Source organism: Eleutherodactylus coqui, chromosome 1 (genome assembly GCF_035609145.1).
Source record: "Eleutherodactylus coqui strain aEleCoq1 chromosome 1, aEleCoq1.hap1, whole genome shotgun sequence".
NCBI classification, from domain to species: Eukaryota; Metazoa; Chordata; class Amphibia; order Anura; family Eleutherodactylidae; genus Eleutherodactylus; species Eleutherodactylus coqui.
In genome coordinates, this window is record NC_089837.1 from 191,620,745 (window position 1) to 191,642,086 (window position 21,342).

Here is a 21,342-nt window from a genome sequence, read left to right on the forward strand (position 1 = left end):
TCCACATTTTTCTAAAGTGTTTAGCGCTGCTTTTTCAGCGCAGCGCTAAACGCTGTACGTCGCTTCCATTCATTTCCATGGGGTTGTTCCCACAATTGTTTTTGCCCTGCGTCGCCCATTGAAATGAATGGGCAGCGGCAAAACTTGGTACCGCATTTTTGATAGCCCTAAACATCCTAGCTACACTACCTGAGGGAAAAAAAATCAATACTCACCTTGCAGGTGCCATCGGTGTCCTGGGGGCCACTTTTCAGACCTACGTGCAGGCAGCTGGGCACTTGTCAAGTCAGCAGAACATCTTGCTAGTGAGGGGATTGAATTCCCCGCCTCCAGCAAGATATTGCCCTGACTGGCTGAGTGGGCTGAGTGACAGCCCGCTCAGCCAATCACAGCCAGTGCTGGATGCTCCAATCACAGCCATTCATCCATGAATGGCTGTGATTAAAGCAATCCATTAACAGCTTTAAACTGGCATAACTGGAAACCAGCGAAAGAAGAAGGCAACCAAAGTAGATATATGACTGTACACCTATCTGCAAATATCAGGAAATGCAGCAGGTAAAACCATAGCAATCAGCTTATAACCAGGATTCTGGCTTTCCAGAAAGGGTTAACTGTATTGAAACAAGTCTTAACCCTTTCCAATCCACTGTCTGACGTCTGAAGACATTCTGATTGAAGGCTGTACAGCTCCGAAATCTGGTAGGCTATTCCTACTGTATATTACTGGCCGCTCTGTTGTCGGGGGCCTCTCCAGCATATCACATACCGCAGTGCTGGCTCTACTCAGCAGATGGCGCCATTGTATAATGGCAGAAAGAGAAGCCCCCTAGGAAATCCTGAATCCAAAATTGGATTGCAAAGGTTTAATGATACTTGTAGCCACAAGGAAAAACTTGACTAACAACTAGACCATTCATCTGAATCCTGTGCAGCAACAATTGCAGCCATTTGTGCTGTAGGACTCTAGTGCCCTCACCTTCTGGAGCAACTAGCATTGTCAGATATATTTACTCTTACAGATCATCCTATTAGTCACCAGTTCATCTAGAGAATCCCTTCACTCTCCTCCTTTCTGGTCTCAGTTGCACTAAATCAAAGTTTGATTTTTCACGTATTGTTTGGTGGAATGTTTGATGCAATCTATATAATATTAATAATCTTTCTTTTTACAGCACCAACATATTTCACAGCACTTTACAACTGAGAGGGTATATGCATAAATAAAATCAGGCATTATAGTGTCACAAACTAATCAACAACCTTAAAAATACGTGTCAGTGCTAAAAACCCATGAGGAAAAAAGGGCTAGCATAGGAGGTAAAAGTGCTTGTTCTGTGCAATAGATGTTGTTTAACCATGGCAACAGGATGCCAGATATAGGCGTCCTGCATTGACAGTGCCTGTGATCGCTATAACTTGCATTAAGACATTGCAGGACAGAAGTCCTGCAATGCTTTATCATAGCGATCATAGGTGCTATTGTACAAGTCCCCTACAGGGACATAAAAAAAAAAAGATCAAAACAGTGTCAAAATTAAAAAAATGAAAAAAAAAAGTTTTGGTGTTTTTTCCCCTATTAGTATAAAAAGATTTTTTAAAAATTAAAATCCCACATATTTGGTATTGTCGTATCTGTAACGACTCGCACAACAAATTGAACACACTTTTTAAACTGCTCAGAAAAAGCGTAAGAAAAACCCCTTAAAAACGGAGGCAAAATGTTTCTTTTTTTTCATTTTGCCTCCCAAAAAAAGCAATAAAAGTGATCAAAAATGCCGTATGTACCCCAAAATGGTATCCAGAAACATTTGCAGCTCGTTTCGCAAAAAAAAAAGCCCTCACAGAGCTCCGTCCATGGGAAAATAAAAAAGTTATGGGACTTTGAATTCAGCCATTTAGAAAAACAAATATATATTTTTTTAAACAGCGTTTTATTGCGGAAAAGTGGAAAAACCTAAAAAAAATAAGAATTTTGGTATCGTTGTAATGATACCGATGCACGGAAAAAATATATTTTGTCATTTATGCTGTGTGATTAACACTGTAAAAAAACCACAAAAAGCAATGGCAGAATTGATGTGCTTTCTCTCCCTGTGATTACAAAAATATAATAAAAGTTTTACAATATAGTCTTATGTACCCAACAATGGCACCAATGAAAACTACAGTTCGCCACACAAAAAAGCAAGCCCTTATACGGCCGCGTCAATGGAAAAATAAAAAAGTTATGGGTTTTGAAATGTGGAAATGAAAATGCCCCAAAAATTGTTGTGTCCTCAATGCCAAAATAGGCCATGTCCTTAAGGGGTTAATGAATTAATCTTAAGAAAAAAATGTTTTTAGTTGTTTTATTTATACCTAATGTCATGCTTAAGACATCATATACACCATTTTGGTCTGAATCCATTTTAACTCTTTAAGAATGGAGTCTAGTTTGGTATTTAACCCCTTAACGACGGCCCCATCGGGAAACTACGTCCTGGCCGACTGGGCTTTATTCCTAGAGGACGTAGTTTTATGCATCCATTGGATAACGGCGATCACGTAAAAGTAAAAAAAAGCTCAATTTTCACCTCCCATCACGGATCCGATCCGTGAGGGGAGGTGAAATTACTTAAATAAGGCCACGAGCAAGGTTCCCTGACGGGATCCTAATCCGCGGACCTTCCCCCAGTTTTGGCACATGCGCCCGTCGCCAAAATGGTGGACGCAAGCGCAGAAGCTGGGGAGGGCAAGAGAAAATTTAAAATCTCCTTGCTACTGACTACTAAAGGTAGCCAAGAGCTTAGAGATGTCACAGGGGGCTGCAGTGAGCGGTCTTAGGTCACGTGATCGCCATTATCCAATGGATAATGGCGGTCACGTAAAAGTCAAAAGACAGTTAAAGTTTGACGCTCTGTTCAGTTTGGGCCCCGTTGTGCATCCCGACAGAAGATTAGGGCCACAATGCATATGTTTCTGAACACGGGACAAATGGGGGTATACATTTTGGGCTGAACGTCTTCATTCCTGTGCGTGCTGTACAAAGAACACTATTTTTAAAATTACATAATTGCCAAAAAAACAAAAATTGTAATTTTTTCCTTCTGCTTTGCTTCAATTCATTTAAAACCGGTGTGGTCAAAATACGCAGTACACCGCTAGATGAATGCGTTAAGGGGTCTAGTTTTTAAAATGGGGTCATTTGTGGGGGTCCTCTGTCGTTTTGGTCGCTAATGGGTTCTATAAGTGGGCAATGGGGCCAGAAACACCTTCAACCAAAATGTCTGTTCAGAAAACCACCCGCTGCTCCTTCCAGTTTGGGCCCCGTTGTGCATACGGACAGAAGATTAGGCCCACAATGAGTATGTTTCTGAACACGGGACAAACGGGGGTATCCATTTTTGGGTGAAAGCCTCCATTTATATGTCTGCTGTCCAAAAAAAATGTTTTTAAAATCACATAATTGATAAAGAAAAACAAAAATCGCAATTTTTTCCTTCTGCTTTGCTTTGCTTCATTCAAAAACTGTTGGGTAAAAATTTGCAGTACACCCCTAGATTAATGCGCTAAGAGGTCTAGTTTCCAAAATGAGGTTATTTGTGGGGGTTCTCTATCGTTTTGGCCGCTCGAGGGCTCTACAAGTGACCAATGGGGCCTAAAACGCCTTCAAGCAAAATGTCTGATCTGAAAGCCACTGGCTGCTCCTTTCAGTTTTGGCCCCGTTGTACATACGGACAGAAGATTAGGGCCACAATGGGTATGTTTCTGAACACGGGACAAACGGGGGTATGCATTTTGAGGTGTAAATCCTCATTTTCATGTGCACTATAGAAAAAAATTCTGTGTTAAAAATTACATATTTGCAAAAATATGAAATTTTATTTTTTTTACTCTAAATTGCATTAATTCCTGAAAAGAAACTGTGGAGTCAAAATACTCCTGACCCCCCTCCGTGAATACACTAAGGGGTGTAGTTTTTAAAATGGGGTCATTTGTGGGGTTATCTATAATTCTGACACCTATGAGAATTTACAATCTTGGCTTGGTGCCAAAAAATAAAGTGTTCCTCAAAATGTTGATAAGTAATGTTAAATTTATACGTCTCCTAAATGGTTAAAAAAAACGAAAGTTTTTCAAACGTGCGTCCAGAATAAAATGAACAGATGGAAATATATATCTGAGCAAAAATTTGTACAGTATGTTTGCACATATTTGAGATATTACAGTTGAAAACGTGAAAAAATGACAATTTTTTCAAAATGTTCCCATTTTTGGGGTTTTTAATAAATATACACAAATTCTATGGGTCTACTTTTACCACCTAAGTGAAGTACAACATGTGGCGAAAAAACAATGTCAGAATCACTTGGATATGTAAAGCCTTCACGGAGTTATGATATGTTAAGTGACACATGTCAGATTTCCAAAATTTGGCTCCGTCACTAAGGTGCAAACAGGCTTCGTCACTAAGGGGTTAATTGTACAACTGTTGGCGATTTTTTTTTTTTACATTTTTTATCATCACCACTTTTCAAAAGCCATAAGTTTTTTATATTTCTGCCAATATAACAATACTGCATGTGGGCTTATTTTAGCATTACAAGTTGTATTTTTTAAGGGATCACTTTGGGGTATAAATAATGTACTGTATAACTTGTATTTGTAGGAACAGGGTAAAAAAACAAAGCAGTCCTGTTGCTCCCTCTTTCAGCCTAACATGATCACGGGGATTGATTGCCTGCTATTGCAGCCAGAGGCCAACAATAGCCTTCAGGTCTGCCATGACTGTACAATCTATAACTACTGATAGATAATACACTGTACAGCAGAGATATTTCAGGGCTGGGGGTGCAATAACCTTATCTGTGCAGCTCCTTCTTAACCCCATGCATCCCCAAACTAACTTTTAAAAGTCCTGTAAGGTGCCAGAAAGCCTGTTTAGACCTAAACCAGGCTTGAAGGCCTGCCTTTCTCTAAAACCCAAAGCTGGCATGGGAAGCTTTCCACATAACCTAGCTGTGACAACTTTTAAAAACTTTTACAACAACATTTCCTACTAACCCCTCCCTTCCCTTATCCTCCTGGGTGGGTGTCTTCTTCTTTCCTATCCTGGCTCCAGAATATTCTACCATCTCAGTACACCAAACTTTTCTTAGCTCTAGCTCCTCCCAAACCCAAACACAATCTCAGTCACCCAATCCTACTCTATTCTCCCCCCCCCCCCAGTCCCCAGGCAGCTGCATTAACCATTCAGCTGCCAATAAGTGTATTGGAGTAATCAGTGGGTGATCAAAACTATGCTGTCATTCGAGCCTCTCCTATTGAGACTTAGACTGCATTTTGTATATACAGTGATATGTAGAAGTTGCGGAAGACAAATGGTGCAAAATGTTTTATCAAACTTTATTGCAAAAATGATTGTCAGTCCAAAACATAGAGTACATACATTTAACTGAAAAAAAAATGTTCTTCACAAAGGTGTCCATAACCTTGAGGCTGGCTGCTTTTTACCGTGATTAGTGCAGAGTCCCGAGCACCGCACTAATCACAGTACAATGCTCCCATTGATTTCTATGGGACCTCACAGACCTGCGCTCAAACGCAGTGTTTCTAACACTGCAATTTTTGAGCGCTTTTTTGTTCTATTTTTCTGTGTTTTCGCATTCTTGAATGCACCTCATCACTCATCACAATGATGGGGTGCGTTAAAGAGCACTGTCAAACACTGTACCATGCATTCAAAAACACAGCTCGAAATCCTGGTAAAATTCTGCAGTTTTGAGTGGCGTTTAACTGAACACTTATGTGGCAGTGACCTTAATGTCCATCTTCTTCAGCATTCTGACATGGAAACATCAGAATTTTCCCCTTAACCCCTTGAGTGGCACGCCCGGAAATTTTCCGGGACGAGCTCCACTGCTCATAGCGATATAGCCCGGAAGATTTCTGGGCTATGTATCACTATGGGAGCTGCAGAGCACAATGCCACAAGCTGTGGCAGTGTGCTCTGCCTGCACAGTCCCACAGAAAACAAAGCAAGGGCTATGACAGAAGCAGAAGATATTGCAGATATGCCGGCAATCTCCGCTTCTAATGTCCTGCTTTGTTTACAGGTTGCTATAGAGACCATCGGCTTGTCAGAAGCAAGCCGATGGTCTCTGTGGCAGGGAGAACTGGTTCTTGGCTGTCAGAGGACAGCTAGGTACAAGCTCTTACAGCAGAGATCAGAGAAAACCTCCGATCTCTGCTGTGTTAACCCTTTAAATGCTGCAGTCTACGTGACTGCAGCATGTAAAGGGCTGTCACCATCGGACCCCCCCTTCCCCCCAGAATGTGATCAGGGAGTCCTGATGGGTCTCTGTGGAAGTCCACTAAAGGGACAAAAATAAAAAAAAAAAGTTAAAAATTTTTAAAAAAATAAAATAAATAAAATTAAAAACACTTGTCTCCCTTTACTTTGTGAAAAATTAAAAATAAAATTACACATGTGGTATGCCTGCGTTGTAATGACCCAGAGAAGGAAGTTAGTACATTATTTAAACCCTTAATGAAACGGTCCCTTTTTTTCTTCTTTCCCCATTTCTTTTTTTCCTCCCCCCGTTTAAAAAATCATAACTCCTTTATTTTTCCATCGACGTAATTGAGCAAGGGCTCATTTTTTGCAGGACGTCCTGTAGTTAACGTTGGTAGCATTTTGGAATACATACGACTTTATGATCGCTTTTTATTGCATTTTTTCTGGGAGACAGGGTGATTGAAAGTGCATTTCTGGCGTTCTTTTTTTTTTTTTTTTGGATTACGTTCAGCGTGGGGATTAAATAATGCACTATTTTGATAGATCAGACATTTACGGACGTAGCGATACCAAATATGTATTTTTCTTTTATGATTTAGATTTTTTTTATAATAGATATGGCAAAAGGAGGGTGATTTAACTTGTATTACTTTTTTTTCCCTAATCTCCCTACAAATTTTTTCACAAAAGTTATGCAATACATTATATATACCCAAAAATGATGCCATCAAAAAGTACAACTTCTCCAGCAAAAAACAAGCCCTCACATGGCCGTGTCAATGGAAAAATGAAAAAGTTATGGCTCTTGGAACACGACTGCAAAATTAGTTGAAATTAAATGAATAGCCCATTTAAAAAACCTGCCCTGATGGGCACGACAGGGGGGTAGGAAACCCGCCACTCAAGGGGTTAAAAGAGCAGCAACTAAATTCTCTCTCTCTGCTCTATTGCAGCTGAACCAGGGGCGTAACTATAGAGGATGCAGGGGATGCGGTTGCACCCGGGCCCAGGAGCCTTGGGGGGCCCATAAGGCCTCTCTTCTCCATATAGCAGGCCCAGTACTATGAATAAAGCATTATAGTTGGGGGCCCCGTTCCAGGTTTTGCATTGGGGCGCAGAAGCTTCAAGTTACGCCTCTGAGCTGAACCCATGTAAAACTATTTCACATCTATCAAGCAGCAAAACTGTGCCAAAAAAAGGAAGGTAGCTCTCACATCTTGCAGCATGACAGTCATAGGGATAGCACTAGTACATAACTTGCATGTGACTTTTTACACAATGTGGAAAAGAACTTACTAAAAAAAAAGTGGATAAAATAAAAGCATGTTAACCCCATGGATCCAAAATACACTTTTGCAATGTAGGAAGACATCTAAATGTCTTCATCCAAACAGTAGTCAACTCCACCAAGTTGTAGAATAGGTTTAGCTCCACTTTCACTATCCATGTTGACTATGTCAAACCTGGTTCTAAAAAATCTGTTGGATAATGGAAAGTGTAGACTTACGGTGCATTTAGACACAAAGATGATCTGTCAAAAGATGGCTTTTGAGCGATCATTTTGCATAAACTACTACTTGGTACTAATGCCTATTAGTACCAATTACTAGCATGTGAGCCCCCGGGAGCTGTATTCAGAGAACAGACCACCCGCTGTTCTCTGAATAAATTCCCTTTGTTCTGCCACAGGGCTGACAGTTGAGAGAATGTAGTCAGCTGTAATCAGTGGTCCCTGGGCAGAACACAGCATGCGGTCCATCTTATCAGCTGTTCTGCTGAACAATGGATTTCATTGAAATTCATCATTCAGCAGAAAAGTGAAAGATGGGCACATTTACACAAAATGATTATCGCTCAAAAGATGGCTTTTGAGTGAATTTTGAACGATAATCGCTGTATCTAAATGGGCCTTCAGATTCATGTGCTTCATCTAAATCAAGTAAAAGTCAGAAAATATTTCTTATAGTCCATGATAACCGCAGATCGTAAAATGGTTGTCTACTATAGATGAGCGAGCATACTCGCTAAAGGCAATTGCTCAAGCGAGCATTGCCTTTAGCGAGTATCTCCCCCGCTCGAGACTGCAGGTTCGGGTGCCGACAGCGGGCACGGAGCTGCGGGGGAGAGCGGGGCGGAACGGAGGGGAGATCTCTCTCTCTCCCTCTCTCCCCCCCGCTCTCTCCTGCTGACGGCCGCTACTCACCGCTCCCCCGCGCCGACACCCGAACCTGCAGTCTCGAGCAATTGCCTTTACCGAGTATACTCGCTCATCTCTATTGTCTACATCAATGACAGTTTTTCTCTTGGTTATACTTTATGTACATTGACGTATTACACGTACTAGTCCACCTTGCACATTTTGCTTTATCAAGCCACAAAAACTGTGAAACAAAGCGGAAAGTCCATGTTCCAGGACTCTGCCATCCTGGAACATGGACTTTCCACTTTGTTTCACAGTTTTGCGGCTTGATAAAGATTGTAACAGGTCGAAACGTTACCTCTTGATGGATAATGGAACAATAAAGATTTGAGTTTTATAATACTTTGAAGCACCGTTTATGCTGCCACCTCTTTCCTATATATCTGCATTACCTTTTGTTGAAGGTCTACAACCTTGAGGTTGGCTTGGCATCCTTTATGCGCATTTGACGTAAATGAACAGACTTTTCCTCCACCAGTTTGCCTAGTGCACCCGTTTTTTGAGTGCTGCTGACATACCTTCTTTAATTGCTCATTTTGCTTGAGATGCAGTCATAACAAGAGTTATTCTTTTCTTTCACATCCATAAGGGCGCCTACCCACTTGCGTTGCCGATTTTCGCGCGTGACAAACGCGGCGTTTTCGCGCGTTTTTTGTGCGTTTTCCACGGCATTTTTTGCGCGTTTTTTGCAGCCCTCCATTGACAATCATGGGTGCATTAAGAGAAAAATAAGGAGACATATGCAACAGTTCCTATGTGAAAAAACCCCACGAAACGGGAAAAAAAACCCAGATGGACAAGAACACAATCTATACTAATTGCTCTTGAGAAAAAACGCAAAACATCACAGGAAAAAAAATCGCAAGTGGGTAGACACCCTAATGATTATCTTTTTCTGAGCTTTATTCTTAATGTTGAGTAAGGCTTGTGACTCAAAGGGCTGACACACTATACAATTACAACATTAGATGGACCATTAAAAAAACAGAGTCTCAAATGGACCTGGCTGTCTTCTGAATGTCTCCAAATGAATATAGGACATGTATTTTGTTGCATAGCTCTTTGCTTGTTCTAAAATAAAGCCATGAATTACAGAAGCACAGCCCCATGAAACAAAACATAAGAGCACTTCATTAAGTCTTCCTGTAACGAAGAGCTCCACCGTTCACGTAGCATCTCACAGTTACGCCTACAGGCCCTACAGATGGTTCAGAGCATCAGTACTGTTCTATTTTACCCTCAGACGTACAAGCCCTTGAGGCAAACTACAGAAATGTCAAACGCCATTGTAGGTCAGTTTTGACATCTGTAGCATCTAGACTTTACTGGTTCTGACATTAAGCCTTTTTAACACATATACCGTATATATCTTGATCAAGATTATTATAGAGTGTGATAGTTAATTTCGACCGAAACCTGCAGGGGCGGATTGGCAAATCAAAGTGGGCCCTTGTTTTTGGTGGGTCCAAACCAGCAGCGAGTGGTGCGGATACAAATAGGTAGGGGACAGAAAATCACCTGCCGCAGCCACAGAGGTCATAGGAGGGGAGAAGCCTATGTGACGTGCTATTTCTAACCGTGAAGCCTCCATGACGTAAATGAACATAATAGACTGCTTTGTCTTTAGGTTCTATGACATTTATGTCATGTGTCCTGCACCCACATGATCCCTGTGTTGACTGAAAGCTGAGCTCTTGCTATAATGACCAAAATCAGGAAGACTCTGATCCCTGTCATTTAACTTCCTAATGTAACAGTCAATAGCAACTATGGTATCTTATGTCCCTATCAGCCCCTCAAAAATTGGGGGATGCCCATTCTAAGCATGGAAACCAGTTGCCTAGGAAAGACCCGCAGGCATGCCTATTAGGATGAACCTTCAGCACAACCTAATAGATTGCTGTTTTAGACACACATGGAATAATTACTGAGTATGCCAAAGATCACATTGTGATGTCCCTACTAGATCTAAAAAAATAACCATAGAAAACGACAGACAGCATCACTGTAATCATCATGGCCCATATGATTACATCCATACTGTCACTCAACAAAACACACTATACCAAGACCGGCATTACCAATAATAACGCTACATGAGGGCCAAATAATCCCACCACACCATGATCACATATTACCACCCCATAGTGATTAACCTCTTAAGGATTTTTTCATTTTAGTCGCCCCCACCCCCCACTTTAAAAAAATCATAACTCTTTTATTTACCCATCAATGTAGCTGATCTTTGAGGACTTGTCGTTTATTGCTGGATTACTCGTATTTTTCAATGCTACTATTTAATGCACCATACAATGTACTGCAAAACTTTAAAAAATTCATAGTGGAGTGAAATGGAAAAAATCCGAAATTCCGCCATCTTGGGGAAGGAGGTTGTTCTTGTTTCTACGGTGCACACACTGCAGCGAAAATGACAAGATTACTTTATTCCATGGGCCAGTATGATTACTACAATATCAAATTTATATTGTTTTTGATTTTTTGCTGTACTACTTTTAAAATATAAAATGTATTTGTCTTCTGACAGCCATAGGTTTATTATTTTTCCGTCTTCATAGTTGTTCGTGGGCTCATTTTTGCGGAACATCCTGTAGTTTCTTTTGGCACCACTTTGGAGTACAAATGAATTTTTGATTGCTTTTTATTACTTTTTTCTGGGAGACGGGGTGATCAAAAGCGCAAAACAGTGCAATTCTGGCTTTTCCTTTCCTTATGGCGTTCACCGTGAGGGGTAAATAATGCGTTAGTTTGATAAATCAGACATTTGATAGATCAGACACTTCTCGAGTGTTCCCTTAATCCCTGAGAGAACTAACAGGAATTTACAGTGGGACATTTAAAATGTGCTTCTGGGCAACACGTTTTAAATGTCCTGCTGTAAGTAGTGGGGTATACCTCCAGCCCTGCTGGTGGAGCTGGAGGATCCACCCTCTAGCCCCATCCCTCGAACACCTCTATCTTTGCTCTGGGGAATCTCTGTGAGAAGCTCTATAGCAGCTCCCCCTCTCTAGCCCCACCTACTCTATCTGCTATGGGGATATTCTTCGGGGCTATGGGTTAATTCCCTATAGCAGGGAGAGAGAGAACGTCGCTATGGGTTAATCCCCTGTAGCCCTGCTCTCTCTCTCCTTGCTATAGGGAAATTCTATTAGCCCATAGCAGGGAGAGACAGAGGCGGCCTATGGGTTAATCCCCTGTAGCCCTGCTCTCTCTCCCTGCTATGGGGAAATCCCGAAGCCCTGCAGGACTTCTCTCTCCTCCTGGAGCAGCTGCACTTTTTTAAGTGCAGCTGCTCTAGCTAGCAGCTGCCCGTTCACACGATTTTTAGCGCAGTATAGGCGCTAAAACAGCACTTGTATGAATGAGGCCTTATGGACAAATACTGACAAGTACATTCGTCTGAAAGAGGCTTTACATACATAATGAATCTCTACAATTAGAAAATTTAACTCTATTCAAATGGAGCAAACCATCAAGAAGACATGCAAAAATGTAACTGAAACCTTTGGAATTACCTGGATTTCTGTGTTGATTACTAATAGAATGTGTTCTGATTGTTATCTAAGTCACTGTACATACAAAATGTAACTAAACTAATAACAAGCAAACAGCTGTACTGTTCATGTCTTTTATTGAGCACATTTTGGTACTTGATCGAGTTATTATGATGGTAATTGTTAGCATTTTGCATTTCACAATAAATGCTGATAATAAGTTCATATCAGTATCTGACCTATAGGCATGCACTATTTATAATCCGTAGCATTCAGTATGGTTTTTCGATGTGTCCGTAAAAAATGTTGTCTGTCTATGATTTTTAAATAAGTTGTCTAGAATGACGAAAAATTCAGGTTGTCACCCTTAGCACTGCAAATTATTATTCTTTTACTAATTCAACACTTCCTCCAGATTATAACTTAAAATGACCTAAAACGTTGTGTTTCAGAGCAACAAGAACACAAATAGCAGTGTATTATTCAGTACTTACGAATGGAGGGAAGGAGCATAGTAAAATACATGGAAAGAATTAAAACATAATGTACAGTACAAGGTCACTATGTTCCAGGCCAGTAAGATCCACACAAAAACCTTTGCAGCCAGTGTCAGGTCATCTGTCCTAAAAAAAAACGAGGACAAAAGGCATATTTTTGTGTGATCTAGGCTAGGACTAGTTATTGGACATATACTTTCAGAGACACAGGTCTTCATAGTCTCATCTAGTGACAGTCTGTGCCCTGTGTTTCCATTACTTGTTGACAGGCATCATTGCAGACCAGTCAAGATGTCACCAGGATAACTTTAAAGTGGTTGTCCCGTGCCGAAACGTTTTTTTTTTTTCTCATAGACCCCCCGTTCAACGCGGGACAAGCCCAAGGGACGTGATAAAAAAAAAAAAAATTTTACTTACCCAAATCCCGTCTCTGCAGCTTCTTTCTTCTTTGCAGCCAAGATGGCCGCCGGGATCTTCACCCACGATGCACCGCAGGTCTTCTCCCATGGTGCACCATGGGCTCTGTGCGGTCCATTGCCGATTCCAGCCTCCTGATTGGCTGGAATCGGCACACGTGACAGGGTGGAGCTACGCGATGACGCATAGAAGGGGCGGAGCCAGAACGCCGCTCGTGCCGAGACCGAAGAGAAGGGAGAAGACCCTTCTGCGCAAGCGCATCTAATTGGGAGATTAGACGCTGAAATTAGACGGCACCATGGCGACGGGGACGCCAGCAACGGAGCAGGTAAGTGAATAACTTCCGTATGGCTCATATTTAATGCACGATGTATAGTACAAAGTGCATTAATATGGCCATGCAGAAGTGTATAACCCCACTTGCTGCCGCGGGACAACCCCTTTAACTATAGGGCAAAGCTGCACTTTGCCCCCTGGCATGAGTGTAAGCAGGCTCAAGCACTAGAGCGGTACATGACTACAAGTTCTCCCAAAGGAATGGTGTATGAATGAGGCTGTGTCTGGACACAAATGACACTGGTGCAACCCCTCAACTTTACTTTTCTTCAGGCAACTGGCTTGTGGTTACAATATGTACAGTTTTCACATAGTGAGTACAAACAAACTTGTGGTTGTCATACAAATAATAGTCCCTGGTGATTAGTCACGGCAATTTAGTTTCAGTAATATATACGCAATAATCCTCATTGATCTTATCACCTACTGCTGGTCATACTGGTTCACCACCTGGCCAGTCCAGATCCCAACTACTGCAATCCACTAGATCTCTTGTCCCATCTAACCAAGGCTTGGACAGAGCTCTTCTAAGGATCTTAGGTGAAGGAAGCCAAACTGACCTGACACTCATCACTGGCCCACAGGGGAACAGGTGTCAGCACTTATACTGGGCTCACAATGCTAAAGGCCACTAGTCCAAAACAAGTGCCTGGCAGCAAGCTAATGAGCAGGCACCCCAGAAGAGAACAATCTGAAGCAAAGGCCAGGAAGCAGGCTACTACTGAAAAGAAAGCATTGTGTTCCCTCTCCCACTGGATAATCAAAATATATTTATTTTGACATTCTCATCATTCCTTTTCCTTCCGGGAAACTATAAGTCCCAGCATATCCTGACAGCTTGCGAGGCTGAATGGCTCTGATTGGTTCATTGAGCACTGCCTCTGATTGGCTGAGCCACTGTGATCGCGAACCAATCACAGCCAACCCTTCCTGGAGGCGGGGATTTTGATCCTCCAAACCAGGAAGGGCTGGCAGAAGACTGAAGACCTGCACTGGGGATGACAGTGCTTCTGAGGTGATGTATTAATATTTTTTTGCTTTTTTACTGCAGCTAGGGCTTTTAGAGTAGGATTTCCTACTGTAAAAGTTGCATCGCACCGCACGAAAACTGAGTTTTCATGCGATGTGATGCAACAAAAAGGAAGGCTTCATAGGGAAACATGGGCTAGAAAAAAATAAATCGCAAATTGCGGCTGTATAGAGCATGCCGCGATTTTGTAGTCTCGCAATGTCGCAGGCTACAAAACATCGCTTGTATGGAAGACATGAGATTTGTAGCACTGTCGTATTGCGACAAAATCGCGCCAGAAAATCGTCCGTGTGGAAGTGGCCCAATACACAGAGTAAATTCTGATCCCAGCAGTTATCCCTCTTCTATCAAGCCTGACTACAGCGCTGTACAAGGGAGTAACTCTTTGTAGCTGTGTGCACCAGCCCAGTAATAAGATTAACAGTGCCGGCATCACTGTAGAGACAGCCAGGGACCAGATAAATGTTCCCAGCACTATCTTTTTTTGAAAGCCTGAAAGACCTTAATAATGACCTGCCCTAACAGGTGATTATGTGTACTTTAGGACACAGCAGCAATATGCTGAATTTTATAAGTATGGCAGGATGCGTAATAAAGAAAATAATGTTTAGGGCTTTTACCCACTGGCGCTAGGTTTTCTAGCGATGCGAGAGTGAGTGAAAACACATGATTATTAAACCAATGATTTTCAATGGTTTCATTCTCATTTGCGATGTGTTCACTCAAGCCGCGCTCCGATAAAAAAAATCTGCGATATCGCCCATTGTTTTCAATGGGACTGGGGCAGCATTGAAATCAAGGGGAGAAGATCACGAAGCAGCCTAATCATGCGTTTTCACTCACACTCACATCGCTAGAAAACCTATTGCCAGTGGGTAAGAGCCCCTAAAGAAAGTCCTTTAGGGCATTATAAAAAGGGAAACACATTTTATTAAAGTAACATTTTATTTTTTAGCACTGTTGCAACAAGAACTGTAAACAAGTTTAATTCAGTGCTTTTTCTTGCTTTCCCCCAAAAAATTTGTAAAAATTGAAATATAAGGCTCAATGTCCACTGGCGGATTTTAATTATAAAATTTTTGTGTGGCCCCCACACAGAAGATCCGCAGCTCTAGCTGCCCATAGGGATGCATTAGCATCTGTAGGGCAACTTATTGCATGCAGATGTGATTTTTTTTTCCCCCGCACGCACGGGAAGAAATCGCAGCATGCTCCATTTTCCTGCGGATCTCGCAGGGACGGCTTCCATTGAAGTCATTGGAAGCTGCCCGCAGTGACACATCCGCAGCTGTCACTGTATACGTGCTGCAGATTCGAAAACAAAAAAGTAAGCACTGTGCATTCGCCAGGCCCGGCGGACGGCACTTCTAGACGCATCTGCCGTGCTGAAGAAAGAGGATCTGGCCAACTCCGATAAGATGAGTGCTGGACCTCGAGAGGTAAAAAGCATTCTTTTCCTCTCCATGGCTGTGGGCATGCACGGATACCACTGCGGGATTCAACAGTGGTATCCATGCATGCAAGTGGACATGAGGCCTTACCTATATGCACCCCAAAATAACATATGTACCAACTACAATTCATCCTTCAAAAAACAAGACCCCATATTGTTTTGCTGGTGCAAAAATAAAGAAAAAAGTTATGGATTGGTAGGATGAAAAATCAAAAAATGTTGTGTGGCTGTAAAGTCTAAGCTAAATAAATGGTTGTTGGTGCTTTAAAGGGAATCTTTATAGCGAAGTCTTATCACCTGTGATGTGTAAGTAATGCCTCCTGCTGCTACTGCTGCTTGTGATGAATACTTCATAATATTATGTGCTATTATACAAAAGACTGACATCCTTTGTAAATGGAAGACATTTGTAGATGCAGATGTAATGTACCAAAAACTGACAAAACCTCCAGAGATTGTATCATTGCCAGTGGTAGAACATAGAGAGAAACTGACTTAAACAGATTCTGTCATCAGGTTCATGCTGCCCGAACCACGGCCAGCATGATCCCAAAGCAGAGATGCCTGTTGTCTCCATGGGTCTTTTATTCTGAAACACTGCTGCAGTTCAGAATAAATGAACTTTGGGACCTGTCACAATGTTGTCCCTATGGGGCTAGAATTTTGCACCTGGTAAAATGCGCACGTCTTTACTTAAAAACTACCGGACTCAATTCCACTACGGAAAAGTTTTCTGCTGTGGAATTAAGGACATCTTATGGAATTGTGGATTTCTAACATGCAGGAGACGAAATTCCACAGCTAAAGTCTGTGAGAAAAAAAAATGCAAGAAATTCCGCAAAAAGTTTCGCAGAACGGTAGTTAAAAATGTAGTACAATTTACACTATTTGACAAAATTCACATCTGCGTGTCCTATGGACAACTCTGTTCTGTATGAAAAGTCCCTTTGAAGTTTTACTTTGAGCTGAGCTTCAACTTAGAGGGGAGGGCCGTGCCACCTCTCTCCTTTCGTCTATCCCTGTCCAAGGTCATGCTGTCCATGGTTTGGGCAGCATGAACCTGATGACAGAATACCTTTAAAGTATATCTAGCATTTCAGGGGACTGTACAGAATAATACGATTTCTGCCCATTAAATGACTTATTTACTGCATTTATCGCCAGTTTTTCCTTTCTCAGACTGTATATCTGATTTTGGTTCTCTCAGAATTAGTGGGAGGAGCTTGTTGTTATACTGTGATCTAAACACTGTGCACAGGAAAAACTGCAGATCATGCTCTCTGTCTGTGTCATATACCCACAAAGACATAACAGCATCATGGAGAACAGTGTACAGCAGTACTGAGTGGTGCAGATGTAAATAAATAGTAATTCCCTCAACATTAGCTCTAGCAGCATGTCTGTGTGTCTTTCCATCTCTTCTTCTCTTCTCCCCTCCCCTCTGTTCACATAGACTTCAATAAGCACAATGACCCATCCCCCTTCTCCTCTTCTAGTCTTTTGTCTTGCTGACTCAAGTAACAGAGATAACAACATTTAACACATAAAAAATGGACAGCACTTTTGAAGGACGGCAGACCCCCTACTGGCCAGCAGTTTACAGTCATTTACAGTGATTTAAATTTCAGTTTTGCTAGTTATCACATTGCCTATCATATAAGCACAAGTTGTTTGAAAAGTTATTGACTGTTTAACTGTACAGAGTAATGGGTCTCCTATGACAGTCTAAAACTATACTTAATTTTATAACATCTCTGTCTAAAATATCTCATATATAATATTTCTAAAAAGTAACATGCCTTACCTTCCATAATCTGTAATGTCTTTTCCCAGTTCAAAAACACACTGTAAATGTTTAGAAACCTCCTCAACCTCCACCCTTCAAAAAACTATATATCTGCACTAATGCAGCTACCAGAACGCAAAGGACAATTCGCCTACAGCTTTGCTGCATTCTTGTGAAACAGCATGCTGTGAGAGGAGAGGGGGAGCAGCATTAGGCCTTAGTCACACGGGCGTTTTTTCACGCGATTTGCGCATCGCATGACGGATGCGCATGCGCAAATCGCGTGACCGGCGCCGAAAAATCGGCCCAAAAATCGCCCGAAAATCTGCTCCTAGCCGCGTTTCATTAGAAACGGGCCGGAGCTGTCCAGCGCATTGCATTCAATGGAGACGGCAATACAGCGGCTCCATTGAATGCAAGCGCTGCGGGCGAGTGTGGGATGAATTGTCGGGAAGGGGTTAAATATATAACCCCTTTCCTGCAATGCATCCTGAAAAGTGAAAAAATAAAAAAAATGTATGTACTTACCTGCTCCCGGCAGCTGGAGATCCCGGCGGCCGGCCTGCAGTGGGTGTGAAGGGGGTGTGACTCAGGCTTGCCCCTGATTGGCTCAGCGCTGAGCCAATCAGAAGCAAGTCTCAGTCACACCCATTCATGAATTCATGAATGGGTGTGACTGAGATCAGCCTCTGATTGGCTCAGGCTGAGCCAATCAGGGGCAAGCCTGAGTCACACCCCCTTCACACCCACTGCAGGACCGCTGCGAGGATCTCAAGCTGCCGGGAGCAGGTGAGTACATCCTTTTTTTTAATTTTTTCACTTTTCAGGATGCATTGCGGGAAAGGGGTTATATATTTAACCCCTTCCCGACAATTAACCCCGCGCACGCCGGCAGCCCATTGCTTTCAATGGAGCGGCTGTATTGCCGCTCCATTGAATTCAATATGCAAACATCGTTCTTCTCTGCCACAGCTGTTCCAGCTGTGGCAGAGAAGAATGATTTGTCTTCTATATGTTCTCATTGGGGTCGGCGCTGCTGCCGCCGGCCCCATTGAGCGCATATACAGAAGAGAACAGGAATCGCAGATCGCAGATAGGTGCGATCTGCGATTTCTGTTCTCTAATTTATCGGACGAGCGCATAAAAAGAGCTCATGTGTCCGATACCATTGCAAAGCAATGGTTTTAAAAAATCGCCGGACGCATGCGCATGCGCAAATCGCGGCAATAAACGCCCGTCTGACTAAGCCCTCAGAGAGATAAATCATTGACAAGGAGCTATACACAGCATTATAGGATGTGGGGGCAGCAGGACACCCATCACCAAGCAAAACTCCTGCCCTATCATAAAGCAGGCAAGGAAAAATAATAAGGATTGCTTTTACAGATGACATGCAAATGAATAGAAATAGATCCAATTTAGGCAGGCTACATGTACATTTTTTTGTTACGCTAAATCTACTATTTAACCCCTTAAGGACCAGGCTGTTTTGTACCTTAAGGACCAGAAACTTATTAGGGATTTTACCCATGTGGCGGTTTTACTGCCCTTTTTTGTTTCCTTTAGCTACCAAAATTATTTTTGCTGCGTTTTTTTCCGTGACATATAGGGCTATTTTTAAAATGTCTTTTTCACTGCCGTTTTTTCTCCGTTTTTTAGTTTTATTGGGGGTAAAATGCTAAAAAAAATAATTTTTTAAAAAAATCTTTTTTTTATAAAATATATTAATGCTAAAATAAAGTATGGGAATGGGTTCCTCTATTTGTTTCAGATGTTTTGATATATAATGTGTATGGCTTTGGATTACAGGACGCATACGACGACAGTTTTTGTTGGCGTCGGCTTTGTGTTATCTTCTTTCTGGTGTATATATTGTTGTTTTATTCTGTATTATTGCTCTACTTATGTATAGAATTATGTCCCCCGTGATGTCATATATGACCTCTGGGGAGGACATTCATTTTTTTTTTTTTAATTTGACACTTTCCTACTTTAGCTGGGGCATCGATAGGAGCCCCAGTTACAGGGGAAAATAACCCCTGTAGTGACAATAGTCACTGGCAGAGCTGGCTAGGGTCTAGTATGACCCTGCAGCTCTGCTGTAGCAGGGAACCCAGGTGGTAGCATAACACCCCGTCTCCCGAAGTGAAAGTTACACTATACTTTCACTTTCAGTACACAGTGCTCATTGAGCACTGTGTACTGGGGAAAGCAGAAGGCAGAAAGGGTTAAAAACTCCTCCTGCCTTCTTTTCCGAGTTATCAACTGTCACTAACAGCTGGTAACCCGTTTCTGCCGCTGATTGATTGCAGAGCCAGGAGGCTTAAAGTGCCGCTGTAATTTTACTATCGGCGGTGTTTTAAAGGGGTTGTCCCGCGAAAGCAAGTGGGGTTATACACTTCAGTATGGCCATATTAATGCACTTTGTAATGTACATCGTGCATTAATTATGAGCCATACAGAAGTTATTCACTTACCTGTTCCGTTGCTAGCGTCCTCGTCTCCATGGTGCCGTCTAATTTCAGCGTCTAATCGCCCGATTAGACGCTCTTGCGCAGTCCGGTCTTCTCCCTGGTGAATGGGGCCGCTCGTGCCAGGGAGCTGGTCCTCGTAGCTCCGCCCCGTCACGTGTGCCGATTCCAGCCAATCAGGAGGCTGGAATCGGCAATGGACCGCACAGAGCCCACGGTGCACCATGGGAGAAGACCCGCGGTGCATCGTGGGTGAAGATCCGGCGGCCATCTTGGTAAGGTAAGTAAGAAGTCGCCGCAGCGCGGGGATTCGGGTAAGTACTAAACGTTTTTTTTTTTTAACCCATGCATTGGGTTTGTCTCGCGCCAAACGGGGGGCCTATTGAATTTAAAAAAAAAACGTTTTGGCGCGGGACAACCCCTTTAAGCCCAGGACCAGCCGCCGTAAATTTACTGTGCTTGGTCCTTAATGGGTTAAAGAGAAACTGTAAGCAGATTCATGTTACCCTAACCACGGGTGGCATGAAATACTGACAGGTTCCCTAATTAAAAAGAACTCTGTTTTACTCCGGAACACTGCAGAATTTTCAGAGAAAGCTTAAGTTCCAGAATTCTGATTCAAATTGCACCAAAAAACATATTGCACAAGGTCTTACGCAAGATTTGTAATGGATTTTATTCACTTTTTTGCACCTAACAAGACATTTTCTTTCAAAAGTCTCTACAAATGAGACATTATTAAGCAGAGTTGCAAAATGCCTGTACTTGTTAATAGCAGGTGCTACAATTTAGCACTAAAAACAGCCAACAAAGATCTGGTATAAATAAGAAAAACCTGCCTGATGTGTGTATAAATGTTTAACTATGATAAATATGGTGTACTTTTTGCCTCTCATGTCAAGGTTTATCTTGTTATTATAGTAGTAATAAATCTGCCCGAAAGTTTTTAAAATAGGGGGAAAATTGTCCATTGGGTGGCCTCCCTGCCCAATAGGTCATTTCATGGCCAGGGAGCACGTGAGCATATATATAGCTGGGTACTTCCATGATGTTGTGGAGCTTACATGTGTTTTTAGTCATTAGACTTGCGGTGTGCCTGTTCCCCTCTTCTTTGTTCTCCTCTTCTGTCGGTAGATCCTTGCCTGTGGGGAGATGAAGGTCACTGGTGCCAAATTGCATGCACAAAATGTGGCTTTTGCTATGTGGTTCAGAGTTCTTCTCGCAGCCAGTAATTAGCTGAAGAGATTCTAGTGGCAAGAAATGCAGCTATAAAGACTAGTGGTTTCAGGCAAACTTTTCCTTGGCTTAGAGGATATACAACCTACAAAGACAATGTCTATTCAATCATGCATAAATTGCA